Consider the following 10,536-nt stretch of genomic DNA (forward strand, 5'->3'; position numbering starts at 1 on the left):
GGTTGTGGTTAGGGACAGCAGAAAGCAGTGTGATAGGAAGGCACGTGATGTAGGCACCTGGAGAAGAAGGACAGGAGGGTATGACACCCTTCCACAGGGAGATGCCATCGTGGCTTTAAGAAAGCCTCCCTGTAGGTGTCCCTTGGGGCTCCTGTTCTCTCGATCATCTGTCCCCTGAGCACCCTGTGGAGGTGTTGGAGTACACCTGAGGCTGCAGCCTGACAGCCCTGCCTGGAACCACTCCCCTCAGATCTAGACCCCCACTTCTCTGTTCCTCTCTGGGACAAGCTGCCCACCCCTCAACCCCCTGCCCACCCCCAGGAAATGAGGAGTCACCTTCCCCTTAAATCTATGCCTTTCGTTTTCCAAGAAACAACAGAGGTGAGACTTTATGTAGCCACCTCTGTTCTGGAGTGGTTGTTCCCCTCACTCCTCCTACAAGATTCTGACCATCACTCCCAAGAGGGGCTCCTCTCTCTGCTGAACTGGGGCAGCCTATCTTTAAATCATCTACTAAAACCCTGCAAGCTGAAGTCAAGGGGCACCTGAATCTGTCAGCCCTGCCCTGAGCTTCCCAGGGGTGGAACTCGATGCAGCCCCCTCCACTGGGAATCAATGGGTCCTAATTTCCTTTCCCAGAGTCTTCACCTTGACACCTGACTAGTCCTGGGACTCCACCTTCAGTGGATCTGAGCCCACGCCCTTCACACCAAAGTCCTTGCTTAAATGGGATCTCAGAGTTGGAAGTTCAGGGTGAACCACATCTTGCTAAGTGCATTTGGGTCCTACAAGGTCTGAGAACAGGAGTGAGACTCTACAGGATCCCACAGTTCCCCATTGGTCATTAGCTCAGTCCTCACCCCGCATTATGACCTTGGCTCCAGATAGGACTTCCAACTCTTCACTATACTGAGCTGGGTCAACCAGGCCTAGAGAGGAAGCTGGAGCATACTACATCTGAATACACCTGCCTAGCACCTCCCAGAGCTGAGTGCAGGGGCAGGGCTCTGGTCAGTGCCGTTTTTTGAGGACGGGGTCCTCACTTTGGACTCCTGTTAGGGCCTAGGTCTCTTCCCTTAGCAGAACTGGGCCCACCCCTTTAGACCAAGGCCCTCTTTTCCTTGGAAGTTTTCAAGCAGAAGTCAGCCCCACGGCTCTGCTGGGATCTCCCAGAGTTGGGGAGGGGTGGGCACAGGGAGGTTATGCGTCAGTCCATATTCAGGGTCCTCACCTTCATATCTGACCAATCCCAGAACTCCACCCACCACCGACTGAAGTTTGTGCCTCTCAGACCAACGTCGTCACCTTCTCGATGAGAAATGTGGCCGAGACCGTACAAAGCCTCCAAAGGCTAACTGCCAAGGCTACACTGGGCCCGAAAGGGCAACCAGCAGGGACGGGGCTTTCTGCGATCCCACTGATACCGTAACAAAGCCCAGGACTCCTCCCTGTACTGATCTGGGTCCGTCACCCTCACACCGGACGCCTCACTTCCCATGGTCCCTAGAGGGCAAGTATGCGCAGGCGCACTATCGAGCTATCCATGCATGGCGGTCACAGTCATGGTTGCCGCCCCTCCCCCACAAACCTCCCCGCCTTGCCTTTTGGAGAGCGATCTCCTTCTTAATACTCAGGGTTTCACCAGGACTCCAGTTAGGGCCCAGATTTTCTCCTTCAACAGAACCGTGGCTGCCCCACCGAGACCAAAGCCCTCCTTCCCGCGGTGCCCCCCATAAATAAATCAACCCAATAACTATACTGGGGCTTCCCCGCGCTGCCGCTAGGGCAGGTCTTCGTGAGGTTCCCTTGATGATGGGCAAGACTGGCACTTCAGTCTATATTCAGGGTCCTTACCTTAACACCTGGCCAGTCCTAGAATTTCCTTCTCCACCGACCGAAGGCCTCGTGTCGCAGACAAAGCGGAAGTCGGAGTGAGCCACGTCCGGCCGAGGGGTCTCTGAGATCCATCCGCAGGGGAGGGTCTATGGCTCGCCAATGATAATAATCGGAGCCCAGACTCTTTTCTCACGTGACTTGAGTCCACCAATCCACACCGTCCCCGAGTCCGCGGAAGGAAAAGTCGGGGCGTATCACCTCTAGCATCCTCCGCCTGGGACTCCCAGACCCGGGAGAGGGGCGGGACTCTGAGCGACCTCCTCTTTTGCGGAGACATTTTCTTTTTAGTATTCAGGCATGGTCCTCACTTGCACTCCATTTAGAGCCCAAATTCCTCCCTTTGTATAACTGGGGCTGGTCCCTTTCTACCGAGGCCCTCACCTACTGAGACCCTCCGGTTCGAAACGAGGAGCCTCTTTGTTGAGCACGCCACTCAGCTTAGACAAAGAACCGAGCACGGGAAATGTGTGACCCTCTCCGCTGGCGGGGTTCCCTCATACCACTAGGTTCTCACTTTGACTCCTGTACCTGGTTCTCCTCTCTCTGAAGAATTGGGCCCACTCCAACTAGACCAAGGCTTTTCCCTCTCCCTGAGACCCCGCAGGTGGAAAATGAGGGGGCTCTTCAGCGTGACAACTCTGCCTGCGACTCGTAGGTCGTGGCGGGCGTGGGAGCGCCGCCTCTGTTCGATTGTGGATATTTCCCTTATTCCTCCCTAAAATTCATCACATTGACACCTGACTAGTCCTGGGACTCCACCATCGGAGGACCTAAGCTGCTCCCCTCACATCAAGGCCCTCGCCATCTGAGACTACAGATAATTCGAAGTCCGTGTGAGGCAGATCCAGCCACAACTGTTTCGAACCTGCAAGAGCGGACAGCCAGGGCAGGACTCCACAGGACCACACTGCTCTGGCCGGGTCCTTCCCTCACTCCTCATTCGGGGTCCTCACCTTAAAGCCTATCAGAGGCTCACACTCCTCCCTCTACCCACCTGAGGTTGCCCTCCTTGGACCAAGGCTCTCTGTTCCTGAGAAGCTTGCAGTATAATTGAGGGGATGCTCAGCCTCACAGGGCTGCCTGGGACCATATAGGTCTTGGAGAAGCCATAGGCTGATCTATGAAGGTCGTCCATATTCTGGAGTGTTGATGTCCCCAGTCCTCCTACAAGAGAGTTCTCATTTTGGCTCCTGTCTCCTTGATGAAAAATTTCGTAGGAAATGTCATATCCCTTCAGACTCTTGAACACTTTTGTAAACTTTGCAGAAAATGCTTCCTTGTCCTGGACTTACGAGAGATGAAGAAGCTGTAGCTCAAGATAGGGTTCCCAGGATAGGTGATGGGCTGCCAGAAGAAAAGCCAGCTGATCAATTCCTTCTCTTTACGGACCAGCCAGCCTCTTATGCAACTTTGGTTCTAATATACTAACTTTCTACAGAGAAGGGGCAGAGCCTCAAGATTGTGAGCCTTGTCCTTTGGAGGTGACCTGACATTGCATATGTAGGTGATCATCTTGTCATCAAATATTATCTTTTTAATTTGTATTCATTTATTTTGGTATTCCGTGTATTCCAATCCAGTAGTTAGTACACAGTTTTTTTTTGCTTACTACCTGAGATACATTTTAGAGTAGAGAGAAGCAACGTGAATTAAGAGATACAAAGCTTGGATGGGTGGGATAGTGTGGGAATAGTTCTGTTTTAAATAAGCCATTTTTGGGGTCTGTGCATGAGAAAGTTTACTTTTGTCTCTGTATGTTTTTCACCAGCATATTTCCTAATTAAAACAAACCCTTATGCTGTTGAATGAATGTTCCCTTTCCAAATCCATATGTTGAAGTCCTAGCCCTCAAGGTGTTGATACTAGGAGGTGGGGGCCTTTGGGAGGGGATTAGATCGTGAGAGTGGGGTCCTAATGAATAGGATTAGTGCCGTTATAAAAGCAGCCCAGAAAAGCTCCTTTGCCCTTTCCACTGTGTGAGGGCACAATGAGAAGGTGCCATCTCTGAACCAGAAAGTGGGCTCTCACCAGACACCAAAGCTGCCTGTACCTTGATCTTGGACTTCAAAGGGTCCAGAACTGTGAGAAATACAATTTTGTGGTTTACAAGCTACCCAGTCAATGGTATTTTTATAATAAGTTTGACCATCCACAGTAATGTACATCAAGGAGCTCACTCAGTCTGTGTTTACAGGTCAGGGAGCCCTGTTTATTTCACTCATGTCTGGAGAGGCATAATTTTCTAATAATGGTGAATTGTGTCAACATTAGCTGGTGCTGCTAGTTATGGTACTTTTCTACAGTTTGGATTTGCAAATTGGACAGCTGCCTCTTACAGACACTGACCTCTATTAAGATGCTTGCACCTGATTAACCTTCTTAAGATGCTCACCAGCCCACAGCATGGTAGAAGGGAATCCATGTCCAGCTGGAAAATTAGTCCTGGCATAGCAACGCATTTTCACTGTTGATGAGTGACTCTGTGCACTGCAAATGGAAGCTGTCTGACACTTCTGTTTGGAATTGTAAGTAAGGTAAGTATTAATATATGCCTAATTGGCAGAATTGATAACTTTTCACTGAATAACTTTATATGATTTCAATTTTGAACCATGAGAATGTCTTACTTATTCAAAAGTTAAATACATATCTTAAAAACTCTAGTATTACGAGGAACTACCTGGGGTGCTTGTTTTAAAATGCAGATTTTTAGGCCACCCCCTCAGATGTTCCAAGTCAATGTTGAATTGAGGAATCTGCATTTTGCAACAGGTAGCCTGGGTGATTCTCATGTTGATGGTTCTGGAACCAAAGAATCGTAGTAGGGCATATGGCTACAGACTACATTTATGCCACAGCCATATTTTTATTGAACATTGAATACATGCATCTGTCCATTTCATAAATTATGCTTTATTATATTAAGAAATAAAACACATTTTTATCTTCTATGACTTGAATGGCTTACTACACGGGAAGTGACATAATGTCTTACAAACCATGTACAATATGACAGAAGCACTGGCAACATTTCATGAAAAATAAGAGTACAATCAATGAGCACACTTGATAGATAGAATTTTACACAGTCACACAGTTAAGTTTGCACATTTAAAAGGATCTGAATCATTCATATTAATATTGTGAATTTCTTATAAGTAATTCATTAGTCTAAGGAGTCTAGGCAAAGCCAAACCATGACATTATTTATACTAAGTACCACACCTGGAACTTGTTCTGAGTTATTTAACACAGAGCACATTTTTAATGCAATAAATATTTACAGTTAATAGCAACAAGTACAATTATAATTCACAAAATATGGGTCTAATATTTAAAACGAAACAATATGACATTAAACAAGTTTGTGCCATGTATTTCTGCAACTGACTGTTGATGAGTGACTGTTTCAACAAATTTTATTACCCACAACCCTGCTGACTTGGATGTAAGAAAAGTCATGTTTGAATCAGTTAAGTCAGATTATGGAAAAAAATGTTTAAAGAAAATCAGTTTAACTTCCTTAATGTACATTATCAATATTGATATATCAATCAATAGCTAAAACAGAAGCAAAGTGATGAAAAAATTTGGATTCACAACAGGCCTAAATTATATAATGTACCTTGCACACTGAAATCCTGAGTTATACAAAAAATTTCAAGCTTGTCTGGGAATTAATGAGGTGTTGAATGTGTGAGGTTTTACTGTCCATTAAAATGATCCTTTTAAAAGACCATAAAATTATCTGAGTCCTTTCATGTCATTATGTGGCTCTGGGAATGAATTTTAAATTGGAGGAAAAAGAAAAATAATCTTATCTTCTAGAACATGAGCTCAGGAGGGCAGAGAGATGACTGGCTTTATGACAGGGCACTTTGGGCTAGGCACTCAGAGAGCTAAGTCTGAACCTGAGCTCATGATTTGCCCCTTAGTCCAGGAGAGATTTTTCTATTAGAGGCTATTCAGGTAGCTTGAGTCTCGGCTCCTGGAAACCAACCACAGTCAAATCTTACTCTTTGGGAGGTGGGAGGTGGGAGGTGGGACGAGGGAGGAGTAGGAGAGTGGATGGACGTGGACTTTAAAGAGATCCAGGTCCACATTAATGCTCTGCCATTCAACTGTGCCATTTGACCTTGAGATCTTGAAGTAATCTCCCTAGCCTCAGCATCATTATCTGAATACTCTTCAAGGTACTTGTGAAGATGAATAGCAATTTGCTTAGCCCTGCATTTAGCACATCATTGGTGCCTGGTGAAGTTGAACTCCTTCCTTCCAGCACTTCTAGAGCCACAGAAATCCATTCAGGTTTCAGAAAAACATGGTATGTTCTATGACTCGTGTTTTTTTTTCTCCCAAGGATCCTGCCCTTCTTATCTTAGCCTTCCACTTCATTGCGATGCAGAATGCTGTTCCCACTAATGTGCCTCTACTGGGGCAACCAACAATGATGCCACTCACTCCCTTGCGCCAAGGTAAACAGACTCGCTTTGAGGGTGACAGACTATCCTGTAAACTGGGGAAGCAATGATCAGCTCTGTTCTTCAATGTCACAGAACGAGCCATGAGAATGAATGCAGTCACATTATGTTTCAGTCTCATAGTGTCATGGGCCTCTTAATATAATAGATGTTTACTAGTAAATGTCATTTGCAAATTTCCATGGTCAATGATGTAAAGCAGCTCTTTGGCCAGCAGGGAAGGCTTGGATTAGATGAGGCAATGAGTATTAAAAGTACTTTATAGACGACGAACACTAGGTAAATGTGTTTTTTGAATTAATCACGGACATGTAATATTTGAACTCAGGGATTCTTAAACTTTTAAAGCATTTAGGTAAATTCCATTGAATTCATTTCTAACATGAAATTTCACAAGAGAAAAGTCTGTCCTCAGTGTGCTTTTGATTACTCTGGGTATATTCAGCTGGAGATAATGCTTAGTCCCCAGCAAAGAAAGGGTGTCTTCGAAGGCCAAAGTTTTGGTAAGAGATTGTTCGATATTAAATTTGTTGTGTTAGCGTTGGGCATGGGGAGCGGGGTAGATCAAGGTGGGGGCTGAGAGGAATGACCATCCAGATACAGAATACAGTAGAGCTTGTTGCGGCTTGATTTCATTGAATAGCTCACACAAAGCCTGGTCCCAGGAGAGTGAATAATTCCTTTGTTTTTAGCTGTTAATCCATTTCATGAAAATACAGCCAAAAATTAGACAAATGTGCAAAATGTTATCCATTCCTCCCAGGAACCCAGGGTTAATTCTAAGCTACTCTACTCTCTAATAACTGCTCCTTCCTGGTGTGGATGTGAAGGGCACAAGTGGCAAGAAAGTTTGCCTCCCTCCCAGCTCATGACACAAGTGCATGCTATTTATTTTGCTCTCATATAGTCAGATTCCCAGTGTGATCGTTTCTGTGTGGCTTCTGGGAAAAGTGACTCAGCTACCTTTTAGTCCACAGATTGAGGATGTCATTCAACTTGTAGTCCCGAAACAAAGCTAATCTCTATTACTAGAAGCCATTTGGTGCATAAATACACTGAAACCGATAACCAACTGCTACTTTTGGCATAAACAAAGACTTTATAACTTAAGTGTGTCCATGTCCTATGGACAAGTTCATTTATTTTCGTTCAGTGTGCATTTTCATAACAAGCTAAACTTGGTTCATGTGATGTAGACTCTAAACTTTTTATTTACATAGGGTGTCTCCATCCTTCAAGATGAAACCACATTGTGGGTCGAAGTGGGAAATCTAGGACTTGATAATGAGGCAGAAGGCCAGGTTCAATGACGGAGTGAGGGCTGCCAGAAGAACAGGGTTTAGCCATCCCCGTTTATGGGGACTCATCAAATCAACAAAAGGGAGGGGCCTTGTCTGCACCAAGCTGGGAGGATCATCTTGCTGTGGAATATCGCTCCTACCAGTAGCCAGTAGCTGCACTTCCCTGCCAGCAGCAGCCATTGGTGGGAAGACTGCTTTGTTTATTGCTTAATCTATCACTATTGAGCTGCCCGCCTCAGGGAGGCTCAATTTAAGATAGATTGAAAGGTAGTGTCTGTCAATTGAATAAACACAGATGGTTTTCCACAGCAAAAATTGATTTTTTTCTCTTGCCCAAGACATAAGCACTAAATGTGATTATCTTTGGAAGCCAGGCGTGAAAAGTCTTAGCTCCAAGCCTCTGCCACACTCCACCCTAGCAGAAAGGTGATACCATGTGAGGGTGCGGGTCTGTCTCATTGTGATTTTGGTTCTTGAGGTGAAATAAAAATTTAACTTCCCTAGAGGAGGGCCCAGCTAAGTCAATCCCAATTACACTTGAGTCAATCCATTAGTTGATTCACATAATAGTTTTACCACTTCTAGGTCACTCGCTGGCAAAGGCCTCCTCCAACCCTTTCACTTAGGAGTCTCAAAGAGGTGATGTGATTCGCCTAAGGACACACAGCTAGACTTCAGTGTCCTCATTGTTTGACCGCAAGTTAGTGGGGAGACCAGATACAATCCATGTCATGATGGTAACTGAAGGAGACATTAAGATGAGTCTTACGCCCAACATGTCTTTGGAAGCAGATAGATCAGAGATGCTCGAACAAGTCATGCTAGGTACCCAGAATGCTATACACCTTAGCAACTAACTAGATATGGAATCACAGTTAAGAGTTTTGAAGAAAGCCACAAGTAAGATTGTGGAGCAATAGTTGGAAATAACAGGTACATGGAGGTTGAAGAAGGGCGAGTAGCTTTTATATAATGAGAAAAATGAGCAATGTGTTTTCTTATGTCTCTTTCAGTTCTAATTCCAAAACATAACAAGCTAATGGGACATCATTCATACAGATTATTCCAAGGAGCCCCTAGATGTACTGGAACAATCCGTCTCCTTCCACTCCACAAATGTGAACACGAGTGTGGAATGGTGGTTGAAGGATTTGCCAAGAGGAATTGTTACAAAGGTAACGGAAGTGGCAACTGTGAGCAGGTGGGCTCTACAAATGCTTAGAGAACTAGAAACAATGACAAGACTAAGAGGAATTTAGCAATAGAAGGGACCTCAGCACTGTCCTCTCATTCTAGAGATGAAAAAATGAGTCTAGAGAAGGGAAATTGATAGTTAAGCTTCTATAGCTAGAGTTGGCATGTCAAGCTAAAGATCTTGGTTCTTTCAGCTACACAATCTGTCTTGCTTTTCAAACTATCTGATGTAATTGTGGACTACCAGGAAAGCAGGTGCGTCTAGTGTATATGTACACGTAGCAAACAGAAGTGAAGTGGTTTCACTCTAGCTAATACACCTGTAAACACAAGCTTTACAACCATCTTGGTCCTAACTTCTAAATCTCTGCAGACAGGGAGTGTTTCCTTGTCTCAAAAATCTTTCAATGTACGCCATGTGGAAAAGAGAGCTGACTGTTCTATCTCACCTGGATAGAGAAAGTCAAAACTAAAATGGTCTTAGCATGTAAAGAATACATATTGGGGCACATTTGCAGAATTTGGATTTATCTGAAAGTGGGTTAACATGTTTGTAATCTATCTAATTGCCCTGGCCTCGAGTCAGAAAATGAATAAACAAACAAACAAAAAGCAAAACAAACAAGAAAACCCCTTAGTTCAGTTTTTTAAAGATAGCCAAATCCTTTTACTTAGAAAAAGATTTAAGTCCAGTATTTCTCTGTACATAGACTGTTTTGCAAATATTCTTAAGTAGAAACTTGATATATCTGTAGTTGATTTTCAATCCGTTCTTAAAGTTAAGCCCCCTGTATCTTTGTTATACATATTCAGATAGAAATACCTATCAATGAAATTTATTTATGTCCTCCCACAGACTTATGGTGAAGCATGTGTTAAATGTAAACATATTTCTATTTTCACTCAGATATGATCCCTTTTTTCTCCTATGAAACTATTGTTTCAATGTAGCAGACGAGGACAGCAAAATTTAAGTAACAACATTAGACTGAAAACCTTTATACCAAAGATAAATACTAAACTTTATGCACTTATAAAGTCTGATGAATTGATAGTATGATTAATTTTTCTCTAAAAGGATTTCTCTTCTATGATGGAAGTGATTACAGTTGGGTAACAGCAAAGAGAACCTCCATTGAGTTAGAATTCAGAATGTGAGATATTATTCCACAGCTACATGGATCTTTATGTACACGTCTATGTGTTTGGTTGTGTTTTTGCCTTAAATGATGTCTCGCATGTAGCTCCTATGTCCTTAGTAATGTCTTTTAAAAACAATCGACGCTTGGATTTGTTTTAAACCGTCTTCCAATGTTATCTATTTGGGGACTGTCCTTCATATATGGGACTCTTTCATAGAGCTGATTTTTCATATTATGAGTGTCAAAAAAGTTTCTTGGTTCGTCATTATATTGTTGAAAAATGACTCAAATCATATTTTTAAAGCACTAGCTTCTGCTTAAAGAAATGATGAGGTGAAATCTTTCACAAAGTGGACATTCATAGTATAATTTCTCTGCTATATAAATCTGGTTGTTCATATAATTGGTATGACTTAATTGGCCAAACCTATGTATCAGGGCTTGATGCTTAAAATAATAATTTTCTATCTGGTTCCTTTTCTTAAAAAGGGAAAGTTAGCTGTACACCAAAAAAAAAAAAAA

Source organism: Pteropus alecto, unplaced genomic scaffold, assembly GCF_000325575.1.
Source record: "Pteropus alecto unplaced genomic scaffold, ASM32557v1 scaffold23, whole genome shotgun sequence".
In the NCBI taxonomy this organism is placed as follows: domain Eukaryota; kingdom Metazoa; phylum Chordata; class Mammalia; order Chiroptera; family Pteropodidae; genus Pteropus; species Pteropus alecto.